The sequence below is a fragment of the Rhinolophus ferrumequinum genome, chromosome 11, assembly GCF_004115265.2.
Source record: "Rhinolophus ferrumequinum isolate MPI-CBG mRhiFer1 chromosome 11, mRhiFer1_v1.p, whole genome shotgun sequence".
NCBI classification, from domain to species: Eukaryota; Metazoa; Chordata; class Mammalia; order Chiroptera; family Rhinolophidae; genus Rhinolophus; species Rhinolophus ferrumequinum.
In genome coordinates this window covers 7,865-21,563 of record NC_046294.1, presented here as the reverse complement: position 1 = coordinate 21,563, position 13,699 = coordinate 7,865, and positions in this window count along the sequence as shown.

Below are 13,699 nucleotides of genomic sequence, written 5' to 3'. Positions count from 1 at the left end.
GAACCCAGAAGGACGGTCAGCCCCAGAATGCAGGCCCCCCTCCCGCTCCCCCTCAGCCTGGCCTGATCCCATGGCCAGGTGCTCTGGTCAGCTCACTTCTGAGTGCCGAAGTTCCAGCCTCCGATGGCCAGCAGTGTCTTCAGCTTGGGATTCCTGGGAAAGGCCAGAGGAGGGTCAGAATTTACCCAGCCAGCCCCCGGGGCTCACCTCACTCACTGGGAGAGCAGTTGGGGACACCCTGGCGGGGTGGGGGTGGGTGGGGTTGTGAGGCCCCTGTGCCCAGAACCTGTGCTGGGGCAGCTCTAGATGTGGAAGGAGACGGCACAGCCTTCCTTAGAGGACATCTGCTGGCTGAGGGGAGTACAAACCGTGTTCAGGAAGCCAGAGATTTGGGCAGATCCTCAGGGAGGTCTTGCCGCAGTGGTGAGGGCCGTCCAGCTGACGGATGGTGGATTTCAGGGGAAGGGCACTCATTCCCGGCAGAGGGAAACCATTTCGTATTCCAGATCCCACGGAGACCTAAAGTGGAATCCTTCCCGAGTCCCTGTGACCCCACCTCTTCCATATACGCACTGGAAAGCCCAGAGAGGTGATGAAACTTGCTCAAAGCCACACAGCAGTTGTTGGGGTGGCTACATCAGAACACCACAGACTGGGTGGCTTATAAGCAACAAGATTTATTTCTCCCAGTTCTGGGGGGTGGGAAGTCCAAGATCAAGGTGTATCTGGTGAAGTCAGCTTCCTCACTGCCCCCTCCCCCTCCCGTTTCTACTGTAACCTCACAGGGCAGGAAGGGCGATGGAGTTTTCACAGATCTCTTTTATAAAAGCACCGATTTCATTCCTTCGAGGTCTCCATCCTCATGACCCAATCACCTCTCAAAAGTCTCACTTCCTAATACATCACAGTGGACGTTAGTTTCCACCACATGAATTTGGGGGACACAGACATTCAGTCCGCAGCAGGCAGGAGCTGCTTCCAAGCTTGTTGGCGTGGTTGCTGGCAGGATTAGACTCCTCAGGTGTTGTTAGACTGAGGACCTCAGTTCCTCCAGAGCTGTGGGCAGCAGGCTCCCCGTGTCCCCTGGCCACACGGGCCTTTCCATGGGGCAGGTCATTACAGGAGCAGTGTCCCTCCTACAGGTAGAGGACTGGACAGAAACCAGGTTCCCCTGGGACAGTCTGAGGCCCTGACCTGTCAGGTCCAAACCCACGCTTAAACTTGCCTCTTGCAAGTATTAATTTATGTGTAACATTTAAAAAATATTCGTTTATTATACCTCAGTGTGGCCAGTCCCTTGCCATCACAAAAGTCCTGGCTGACACAACAGAATCAATGAACCCTGAGAGTCTGTCTGCACGGTGTCCTCACTGGGCGGGGGGACGGCTAGGGGACATGAAGACACTGGGTGCTGCACAGCTTTGTCCCGGGAGAGGGAACCCCAGAACAGTGAGAGGAGAACCAGCAGAGGAAGACTCCCAGGTGGCTATTTGACCTGTTTGTGTTACCTCATGTTAGGGTCCATTTTGCTAATGTGTATTTTTACTAGGAAATCACCCATTTAATGCAATAGGTTCATCTTATTTCAGTTTTAGTTTCTCCTCTCTTTCTAGAATTGTTACAATGTACACATGTTGATGCATTATTATTCATTAAAGTCTGTATTTTATTCACGTTCCTGCATTCAGGATCCGTCTCAGTGCTGGCACCTCTATCTGTTAAAGCCGACACCAGACAGGTTAATGCTGACAGCTGGGGTACGGGGTACCTGGTGAGTGAACTGGGGTGTTATGATAGGAAATGAGACCAGGAGAACATGAGGCCTGATAAAGTCTCAACACTGTGCTGATGATAGAGACTTGATTTTGTAGCCCAGGTGAAGCTGCTGGTTGTTCCACACACAGAAAGTGACAGGATTAGATCCCTAACTTAATTAGAAAGATCTAGCTGGTCATAGTGTGGAGGTTGCACTGGACAAGAGAAGGACGGTAGCAGGGAGACCAGTGAGAAGAGTGGTGAGAGGCACTCTGGCCTGAGCTGAGACAAGGGCCTTGAATTTGGAGATGAGCCGGGGTGAGAAGACCAGGGAGGGGCTGTGCTGAGTGCCGCCCTGAGGATGAAGCTGGCACAGATGCCAGAGTCAGCACTCGGGGGACTGTGGCTGTGTGGACACCAACAGGAGAGCTCATTCTGCCATAAGGAGACTGTTTGCTAAACTCTTGATCCTTCCAGTCCATAGAGGTAGAGAAAGGACTGGGAAGGGAAGCGGGAGGGGAAGCGAGGGCCCATCACGTGTGGGGCAGGAGCTGACCTGCGTCACCTCACTGACCTCACAGCCACCTTGAGAGGGAGCCGTTATCCCCACCTGACAGGTGAGGAGCCTGACTTTCCATGTCTTTGTCTGAAGTCACACAGCTGGTACTTGGAGGAGACAGAAGCCAGCCCTGCGCCTGTCTGAGGCTCAGGCACCCCTCCATGAGGAAAGTGTCACCCCAGACTCCATTCTGAGCAGCCAGGAAGCTCTTGGCAGTTGTGACCTCAGAGGAAGGGAAGATGGGGAGAAGCAGACCCGTGCCCTGGGCTGAGGAAGAGATTTTAGAAGGCCGGAGCACAGGCAGCGCATAGCTGTGGGGGAGTCGTTGTCATAGGATCTGGTGCTGCTTGTCCTCCTGGGAAGGGCCAGGCCACCTGCTCCCTCCCCAGCTACCTGCCCCGGTCCCACCCCAAAACCAGCCTGGGTGAGTGCCTGGCACGCTGCACCATTATCTTATGTGCAGATTTTCCTCAGTAGAATGACCAGGATTCCACCCAACGCTGCAAGGACTGTTTGGATCACTCTGTTTGTCCAGGATCTGCTGTGTGGAAGCTCTAAGGGCCCACATTGGGCAATTTCAGCCTTGGTTCTTGGCTCAGAACTGTGTTAGAATCAGTCTTCATTTTAACTGTCTGTGAAATGGAGATAGTAATCGTCTTGCCGCTTCTGGAAAATGGGAGCAGTGGGTGAGAGGAGGCCTGTGAAGGGTCTCAAACTGGATTTATTTCTCAACAAGCTTAGTCCCAGCGGCCTGGATTGTCACAATGAGCAAGGGAAAGTTATTCTCTGCTGCCATCTCGTGTGCATTTTGGGAATAACAGCTGAGTGGAGGTCAGGATAAGCTCTTCTTTCCAAAGGCTTCTGAGCCAAGGTGTCAGACCCAGGGCTGTTCCCCAGCTGCAGTCATCTGTGCCCTGGCAGCTGCCTGCTGGACAGCGGAGTCCTGGAGGTGAAACCTGGCACTGGGCTTGGCACACCTGAATTAACTGCCTTCTCGCCTGGCTCTTACCTATGCTGCCTTATGCCACCCTCCCCTCTTGCCTCCCAACCATCCCCAGGGCCGTTTTTTAACTCACAGTGTGCTTAGGGAGCCTCTGTAAGTCACCACAACTGGGGGCAGTGGGGTACAAACCAAAGATTTATATTTTCATGTAAGAGAGGCAGCCCAGGATGACCACTCCAAAGGAACCCAGGTCTGAAACCCGAAAGCCTGGGTATGGAAAGACCACAGGGAGGTCTGCAGGGATAAGACTGCAGCCCCCAGGGAGAGCTGGGGAGGCAGGCTGTGGTGGGATCTCAGGCTCTGGCCTGGGCGCTGGGGCTGTAGGGGCCTTGGGGACTCCACTCCAGGTGCAGCATTTGCAGGGGGAGCTGAACACCAGGCTCCTCCGGCAGCTTTGCTGGAAGAGCCTCCCCCCCCCCCCCCCCCCCCCCGCACAGCTGTGGTAGCTGGACCTGTCCTCAGCTGTTCCCGGCATAAGGGGTTGTTGTTCAAGGCTGGGTCCACCCTCAGGTCCAGAGGGATGCTTGGTGTGGGAACTTCAGTCTTGGGGGGGCCTATAGGCATATATGGAAGACCTGGGAACACAGTGCAAAGTCAGCCAAGGACACCCCAAGAGATCCCAAACCCATAGGCCACGCACACAGTCAGCGACCATGCGCTGGCAGCAGCTCAGCACCCCACACCCTCCATTCTTTGTCTATTTCTGCCCCTCTGTGACCTTCTCCATCAGTCTCTGTCAACATCTGTCTTTGTCTGACTAGGTTCAAGATATTCATGAAACATGTTTGTTGATGAAAAAGCATGCAGCCTAAGAGAAAGCCTATAAAGAGATTATCTGTGCCAAACCGATGCTAATTGTTTTGAAGCAAAATCTCAACGGACTGAGAAAATGCTCCACAAAGTGGTGCTTTGCAGCTTATTTTACATGTAGAATCAAAGGAGGAGGGTGACATGAAATCCATTGGTGGTAGATTAATGGGGAGGGAGAAAGCAAAGTGGGGAAATCTCTGTGATTAAAGTAAATTGGAGAGACGGGTACTTCTTTCACATAGGTGGAACAGGATACTTAATAGTTCACTTTTCACAGCACATAGAGATGGGAATCAGGAGACAAGAATAATAATGAGGGTTCCTACAGCTTCCAGCTCTGGTGGTGCTGGGGGAGGGAGGGATGACTGACATTCCAAAGGGTGTGTTCTCTTAGATGCAAAAAGACAACTGACAGGCTCACTTAAGGTAAAGACTGACCTTTGTCAAGGAAGCTGCAGGCCAAGGATGTGACTTCCCGCCATGGCCCGCCTGAGTTAGGGATTTTTATGTTCACGCCATCCTATGTGGTTATTTTCAGTCTCCTGAGCTTGTCAGGTTTCACCTGTGGCCCCTTTTCTGTCCTCATGCTCTTGTCACCCTTCAGTGACCCTTTCGAGCTCCCAAGAGACCTTACTTCATCCCTAGCTCAGGATGTCTTACCTACCCCTGTTCCCTTTCTGTCTCCCTACGTCTCCTGCCTGCATGTGGGGTCCCTTACTTTCTCCTTTGTGCAGGGTTCCCATATGTAGGTATTAAATCTATTTTCTCTTGCTAATCTGTTTCATGTCTATTTGTTTATTACAGCAGTCAGAAACCTGGGGGTAGAGGAAAGTCTGTTTCTCCCCCACATAAGCGAGTAATCAGATGTTTAATGAAAGGTGAAATTTGGGAGTGTATCAAGATCACCAGGTCCCGAACTAAGATTCAACAATTTAAGTAAACTAAGTTATTCTAAGGACTAAATGATTGGATCAGTGAAATATGTGACAATCGACCAATTTAAGTTCTGGATGTGAAACTTTTATTAGAGTCAAAGGTGGAAATGAAGAGGATCAAGAGTTTTGCCCTTGGGCAACTTGACTTTAAGCTGGTGGTTAGGAAACAAAAGACTCATAAAGAACCTTTGACCCTCCCCCTTTCCTGCCTAAGAGATTCAGATGGAAAGACCTGGTTTAGGGAGGGAACCTTGGCATAAACTCCTTAGCATAAGGCGGGAAGACGCCCAGTGGAGCCTGCTGACCACCCTTCCCCCGTGTCCCATGATTGTCTGGGTAGCCTGACAGCAATTTACCTCCAGAGAGTGTGCCACTCTTCCTAAATTACCTGAAAAGCACCCAATCTGACCTCGTTGCCTTTGGAATTTTTACGTGTATGTGAATTCCCCATGCGCATATGTTAAAATTCGATTTTATCTTAGTCTGATTCTGTTAATTTTATGATTAGGTCAGCTAGAAGAAGTTGTTATTATAGGCAGAGAGAACAGGGCCAAGGGGAGAGAGGGGAGAAAAGGAAAGAAGATGTGAGAGGAAATAAAGAAGAGAGAAGATGAGATCATTCCTTAGAAAAGCTGCAGCACAGCTAATTGTGATGGATTATAACACTATGAGCACTGCATGCAGGGAATCTCCACCCTCTGTGTCACCAAGACAGTTCCTACAAGGGAATCCCTGCTCCAATGGGAAGGAGACCTCAGCAAAGACACACCCTGGGATCACCTGTGACTCCACCTTTGAATATTTCTCACCCTCTTTCAAATATAATCCTAAATTTTCTTTGTTCCAGCACAGTCGCTTGACTGGGCCTGCCCACTCTTGTGTTTTGTGGATATATTTTCTTTATTTTAACATTTCCTCAGCCTGCTTGCCTTTGTTCACAACGAGTTGTTCCTACATCCTGGAATGCCTTCCTGTGATGACTCTGACATGCTCTCCGATAACACACTTACTAGGTTAGAGCAAAAGAAATAATTTTTAAAGCCCCCACAGTATTGGGGGAGCCTGCGAGGAGAATTACTGGCCAGGACACTACTAGTTCTTGGAAACTGCTGCAGCTGAGAGCTCAAGGACGTCTGCCGGCAGAGGTAAGCGGTGTGTTTGTTCTCCCTGTCAGCCTTCCCGGTGTATTTTTGTGGGGTTTGGGAGAATTTAGAAGTGCAGCATATCCTTTTCCTCTCTTCTACATGTAGATTGGCAGGAAAATATGTTTGCGAATCTAGCTTCTCGGGAGCAGCGACTCACAGGTTTTCCTTATTGATTCTTCCTCCCAGAGGTCATTTTTTGTGTCTATGTCTCTTGTGTCATTTGTCATAAGGAAATACTGCAGGGACAGAAAGCCTTTGGATACCTTGGTTAAGCTGTGAAAAGGCTTATTGGATTGAGTAGCTATAGAATCCTACCATCAGTGGCCAGAGTATGGATCCTTTGAATTTGAAACATTTCTAAATTGGAAAATGTGTTAGAGAACTCTCTTATGACAAATAGCAATTTGATTGGACCCTAGAGAAAGACCACATGTTTAATACAAATGGCCACAAGGAAATTGAACTATTCTTAATCTTTTCAATGAGTTATTTTTGGGTCCTATCAGATGCTAATATCGATATTATGTTTAAAAAAGGTAGAAGGGAAAATCAAGAGATGTGCAAATGTTAAAATTCTTTCCGGACATTTAAGATTTAGAGAACTGGTATGTTGAAACAGGTTTTAAAGGATTCAGTAGCCAATGAGAAACTTGACAAAAATGGAAGCTGATTTTTCAGATAGAAGTGAGACAGTCTCAGCATCTGCTCCCGGGCCCTCTGCAGAGTAAATCTGAAATGTAAATACAGCCCACAACTGCCCCAGGCCTGCTGAACTAAATAAAATAAAAAACTTCAAAAGGGGCACTTATAACAACACAAGCCTCCCTTGTCCAGCCTGGCTCCCCTTTTCCTTCCTCCTTAAAGACTCTGAAGCACAAATAAAACCCTGAGCACAATCCCCTTAGCAGTAGACAGGAAGACTCCATACAGGAGCCTCACAACTTTACCTGCCACGTGTGTTCAGCTTGTCTTGAATTACCTGTAAAGCTCCCATTCTTCATCTAAAATCTAAGAGCCCCCTCCCACCCTTGTCTGAAATGTCATATTTATCTTATTTCTTCTCACTGTATTTGGAAATGTCATGCTTCTGTGAATTCTACGTGCACGTGTATTACAATTCCTGGTCTCTGTCTGCAGTTGGGTAGAAGTTAGAAAGGGTGTGAGGCCTTTGTCTCTTCTGATTTTAGATCGGCAGAAAAAACAATATCTGTGAACTTCTTGCACCTAGAAACTAGAGTTTTCTATATTCTTTCCTCCCAGAGATGTTCGTTTTTTTCCTATGTCTGTGTCTTGCATGTCCTTTGTCCTAAGAAGGAACTACCACGGGGACAGAACACAGGCACAGGCTCCCATAAGCCTGTCGTTGGAGCCGGCCCCACAGGCTGGGGAGTTAAGTGGTTCTCTCCAGACTGGCATCTGCGGAAACAAACTTTGCTGTGAGTCCCTGTCTAAAAATCTCTTGAGGTTTTTCTTTCCTTCTCTCGCTCTGTGTCCCGGGAGCTTGGCTTTGTGACCCAGGAAGCTAATCCTCTCCGGTCCCCACCATCGGCCAGGTACACTTACTCCATTGAGCCTGGTGGCCAGTGGGAGAAGCTGGGGTTCCCAGTGCGCCTCTGCCTGGCTGTGCCAGCTCCCAGGGGAGTGTGTCCTGAGGGGCCTCTGCCCATAAGGGGCATCTGTCCCCCCAGCCTTCCTTACCCGTTAGTACTAGACAGATCCCGGTCCAGTAGCACCTGCCCGGGACCACGAATTAGTGGTTTTGGGGCTGGAGGTACCTCACGTTTTGTGGGAGACCGGATACACCCTGTCCACCCCACCATCCCTATTGCCTGTGTGACGAAGGTCTGTGCTTTCTCTGTCTTTGGAGGTGACGCTTTGGCTGTGGGAGGGCTGCTTCCTCTGCACTCGGTGTGGAGGGGCCTCTGGCTTCCTGGCCTGAGCTGTAAAGAGGCTCGTTGGTGTCTCTCTATTTAGACCTCACTGTCCATGTGCAGACGATGGGTCCTTGGAATGGGGAAAACTTCTGAATTTACATTGTGTTATTGGGCTCTTGTGACAACCAGCTGTTTTCTTGGTAAACCATCTTTTGTGTTCTCTGAAGTTATTACTAATTCCGTTAATTTGTGATCCCTGTGTGAAATGTTTTTTGATTGTGATGAGATGTTTTCTAGCTCCGGATGGGGTTAACAGTTTGTAATATTTGATTGGGTTGAACAAAATAAATGTTTATATAAATTAAGAAATGAAATGCAAACCAACCCAAATGCTCTTCAGGATCAGATGATCTGGTGAAATATTTGATTTGAAAGGTGGTTTTAATTTGGTTTGATTACACAGTCATGTCTTCGAAAATTACTGACATAAAATACATTTTTTTAAACTAGTTTTTAAAAAATAAGTTTGTTCTATGTTTAAAATATGTCAAGAAAATAGCTTCGGTAATAACTGACTTTGAAATCTCTGAGTTTTAAATAATATATAAAACAGATACAATGAAAACCAAAGATATTTAGGCAAACTTTTTATTGATAATTATATTGTATATGTATATTTCTAGGTATCTTTGGTAATTTGAAACTTTAAAGTTGTTATCAAAATTAAATGATGGATATTTATTGCATGTCTAGACAATTTTCAAATAGAAGGAAACACTACTTACTGAACATAGATTTACCACCTTTTACTATTGTAGAGGAACTAAATATATTTGGGTGTATTAGTAAACATGTCTTCTGCCACATTACAATTTTTTGTGTGTTATGGGGAAACATATTTCTATAAATTATTAAATATGTTCATAATTGTATCAATCTAAAGAATCCAGGTGTCACTGCACAATTGCTTACTTAGTTTTTACTACAGATTAAGATGGACACTTGAATTGTTTATGTGTCTTTGCTGTTGTGGACAGTGCTGCTGCAGATTCAGGTATTAACTTTTCACCCGTTTTCTCCTCGCCTTTCTTCTTCTGCGCCCGCCGCCCCCCCCCCCCCCCCCCCCGCCTCCCCCACTTCAGTTCAAGCCGCTGTTTCTCAGTCTACTTGTGTAGGACACAGCTCCCTGGCCCATGCGGTATCAGGAGCCTTGCGCTCCCCGGCTGAGGCAGTCAATTTCCAGTCTCTGGCCGCACCGTTCACAGCAGTTCACCCCTGTTTTCAATCTTGGTGGGGGGGTATATTTCTAGAAGTGGATTTATTGAACCACATGGGACTTTTTTGCATGGTGGAAATTTAAAAGTATTGTATGCAGAAGCCACACCATTTTAATTTTTTTCAAGCAATGTTTTAGGGTTCTAATCTCTCTACATTGTGGCTGCCCCTTGTCAGTTTTAGCTTTCTGGATTTATAGGGACGGTAGTGTGTGTGAGGGGGAATCACGCTGTGGTTTTAATTTGCATTTGCATCAGGACTGAGGATGTGGAACATCTTACTGTGCTTGCTGACCACTTGTATGTCTCATCTGGAGAAGGTTCTATTCAAGTCTATTTTACAATTTTAGTCGCTTGTCTTTTTATTCATGAGTTGTACAAGTTCTTTATCTACTGTGGATAACAGACTTTTGTCAGATATATAACGCGTACCGATTTTCTTCAATTTAATGGGCTGATTTTCCACACTCTGGATAGTGCCTTTTGATGCACGTATGTTTTTAATTTTGAGGACTGCCAATTGGTCTGTTTTTGTTGCTGCTTGTATGTGGTGTCAATTCTAAGAAACCATCGCTAGTCCAAGGTCATGAAAATGCGTCTCCATGTTTTGTTTCATAGTTTATACTTTTACCTCCTATATTTAAGCCCTTCATCTATTTTGAATTCATTTTTGTATGTCGTGTGAGGTTAGGGTCCAGTTTCATTTCTCTTCCTGTGGATGGCCAGTTGCCCATCACCATTTGTTGGAAAGACCCTTCTTTACCCAACGTCATGTCTATCATGTATCAGAAATCAATGGACTTAGATGGTGGGAAACTGCTGTGAGCCCTGCGGCCGCCCTCTGTGAATGGGCGCACCCCCTCTGGACCTGGCCCTGGCCCTGCATCTCTCCTGGGAATGAGGCACCACCCTGCAAGGGAGCGGCAAAATTGTGATCAAGTTACTATTTGATATCAACTACAGATATCAGAATATGAGGTACCCAATCTGCTGAGCCCTGTAATGCGTTAGATCATTTCTAGCTATAGCCCTATGAAGAACATAGTATTTTACCCCCCTGTAGTTAAGGGAACTAGAGTTTGGAATTTTTAAGTAATTTGCCAAAATCCATATAGCTAGTAATGGTGGAACTTCAATTATAAAATAATTAGCAAGTGTGCCGCTGATCTCTATGCGATAATGCCTGACACATGGCAGACGGCTTATAAAATTAGCTCTTCTAATCTAAAAAGTAAATATGCCCGACCAGTGTTATTCTCTCCAGAGACAAAATCACTCAGAGCTCCCTTGAACAGTGTCTTGTTTCCCTCTGTCACTGTGTTGATGATGCAGTAACTTAAAATGACACAGCTACTAAATTGAAATGAGAATTTCAAGGGAAGAAAGTAATTATGTTAAAAAAAGTCATGTGGCTTGCCTGTTACATGCACCATCTCATTTAAGTTTCATAGTAAATCTGTTCATATGTATTAATTTCCTTTCCCTTCAAGTGACCTCTCTCAGGTTGCACAATAAGAAATGGAGGAGTCAGGGTTCAAACCCAGATCACTTTGGCTCCAGAATCCAGCGGCTGCACTGTTTTCTGCAACTGCTTCTTTCCCCCACATCTGCTGAGGATCTTGGCAGTGTCCTCGGAGGAATGGGAAAGCCCTGAGGAGGTAAAGACCCAGCCTCACAGTCTCCAAAGCTGGAGGCTCACGGGGAGTCAAAGTATCTTCTTCACATTCATCCATCCATTAAGCACACACTGATTCAGTTAACTTTGTTCTTAGCTAAGTTGTAAACTATGTTACCAGTGTCTCAGCAGCTGTATAGGAATCAGGTAAAAACAAAGCAATGGTGTGTTTAAGTAGCTATTGGTTGCGGTTGGCAAGTTACTCCAAGAATGAGATGAATTTAAGAGATGGATGGCAAAGGAATAGAGATTCCACAGATTTGGAGCTTCAATCGGTTTGAAAAACCAACTGCCTCTGGCTTCATCCATTAGGAATTGCATTTTAGATATTTTTAGTGAGAAGTTTCCCTCATCACACAGCCCTATGGATAAGGATTAGATTTAGGATGTTAGACCTTACAAAGAAATGAATTCTATCCTGACTGCCTGTTATGCATTGAATTGTGTCCTCCCAACTCATGCTTTGAAGTTATATCCCCCAGGACCAGAATGTGGACTTTTTTGGAGAAAGGGTCTTTACAGAGGTCATGAAGTTAAAGTGAAGTCATTAGGTCACCAATCCAATATCGCTGTTGTCCTTATTTTTTTTTTTTAAAGGGGAAATTTGAACACAGACACACATAAATATAATGTGAAGACACAGATAGAAGACAGGTCTACAAATGAAGGAGACAGGCCTATAACACATTCTTCACTCACAGCCCTCAGAGGGAACCAATGCTACCAACACCTTGATTTTGGGCATGTAGCTTCCAGAACTGTGAGATGATACATTTGTTTTTTAAGCCCACACTGGTAGTTGTTACAGCTGGCTTAGGAAACTAAGACATTGCTCTATTTAAAACTGCAGGTACCCCACTGGCACTGCCAATCCCCTTTACCTTGTTATTTTTATTTTTTTCCATAGTACCTTTCCATAGTCACCTTTAAAAAAATCTATCCATATCGTTTATTGTATTGTCCCCTGCCTCAATTTGTCACAAGGAATGTTAGTTACCGAGGTATCCTCGGTGCCTAATAATCATGGCTGGCTCATACTTGGCATTCAACAAATGTTTCTCAAGTATTGAATGAATCGATGAAGAAATCAACCTTCATCCAGTGAATCACGAATGGGGAGGTGTCATAAATTTATCACCAGCCAATAAGTAAAGACATAGTCATCTTTTAGCAAAGAGGGAGAGGGTAGTTATGGATAATGAAGACACCGTGCTTGGCACATGGAGATACATCCTAACAGATACACGACAATATACATAAAGGGTGGTACATGCAGAAGTGGGTAATCAGAGTCTAAAATGTGCACAAAAGACCAAAAGAATGAAAATAACTGGTACTATTTTGAAAAACAACATAAAGGGCTTTGACCTACTACTTGTCAAGGCTCACCGTAATGCTCTAAGAACAAGACAGTGATGTGTTGGCCTAGTGTAATTTGGTAGGAGTTGGAAAACAATAGATCATAGGCCACATCTGGCCTGCTGTCCACTATATTTACCCTGAACATTTAAAAAAGTTCACATGTATAGAAAACAAGAAAAAGTTCACATGTATAGAAAATTTGAATTTTAGTTATTACTATAATCCCAAATTTAAGACATTATTTGTTGGACTTGCACCGATGGTACAAAAGCAATAGTCAGTAAAACTATTGGCACTCCTTATGCATCAATGAAATGGTACCAGAGGTTAATAATTAGTAGCTAAGTTATTCTTTATCACCACACTCACAGTTTTAAAAAAAATATTTCACTTGTGGATGTCCTTCATGGAACATTAAAAATTAATTTTATTAAACCTCAACTTTTGATTACCTGTCTTAAAATATCTGTTTAACAAATATTCTGTGATTTATATTGAAATTCTGTTGTCTCAAGAAAGAGCACTTGTGTGATCATTAAATTTGGAAGCTCAACTTTGCATAAAGAATATTCATGCAAAACAAATGACAGCATTTCTTGGCAACGTAAAATGGGACTTCAAATGAAAAACAGAATTTTGGAGAACTTGTATCTGCCACTGTGAATGCCACAGCTTTCCAATACTGAAGACTAATGATGATATTGATGAATACAGTGAAATGTGTCAACATTCGGAAATCTGTGTAGGTCATTGAACCCATAGTTTTCCTAATAAACAGTGCATAATGTTACAAAATCATGCGTGAAACAAATATTTAAAGTGGAAGTTAAACCACTGGATTTTAATGTAATACAGCAAAAAAAACAAGTTTACCTGTGTAAGGAAAATAAAGACCCTCGCCCGAGACTGGAATGGGGAGGGCCTGCAGGGGGCGCTCTCAGTGCTACACGGATGAGAAAGCCCTACAGGAAGAGCCCCTTGTTGTGACAGCTCTCCAAACTCCTTCTAGAAAAGAATCTCCCCCTTTTTGCTGGGGACTGGCAGCACAGCTCTGCATGGCTGCATGCCCTGGGTGGCAATGCTCTCCTTCACCCCAAATAAACATTTTTCTTGGTTGTTGGAGGAATATCTAGTTTACTTTTTGTTTAACATCAATACCTGTATGAGCTCAGATTGCACACTGCAACTAAATTATCCCTGTTCAGCTTGTACTACCTGAGAGGAATATCCGCAATTATCTGATGAGTATATTAAACTACGCTGTCCTTTTCCAACTGCATACTTGGGCGTGTCCAGGTTTCCCTTAT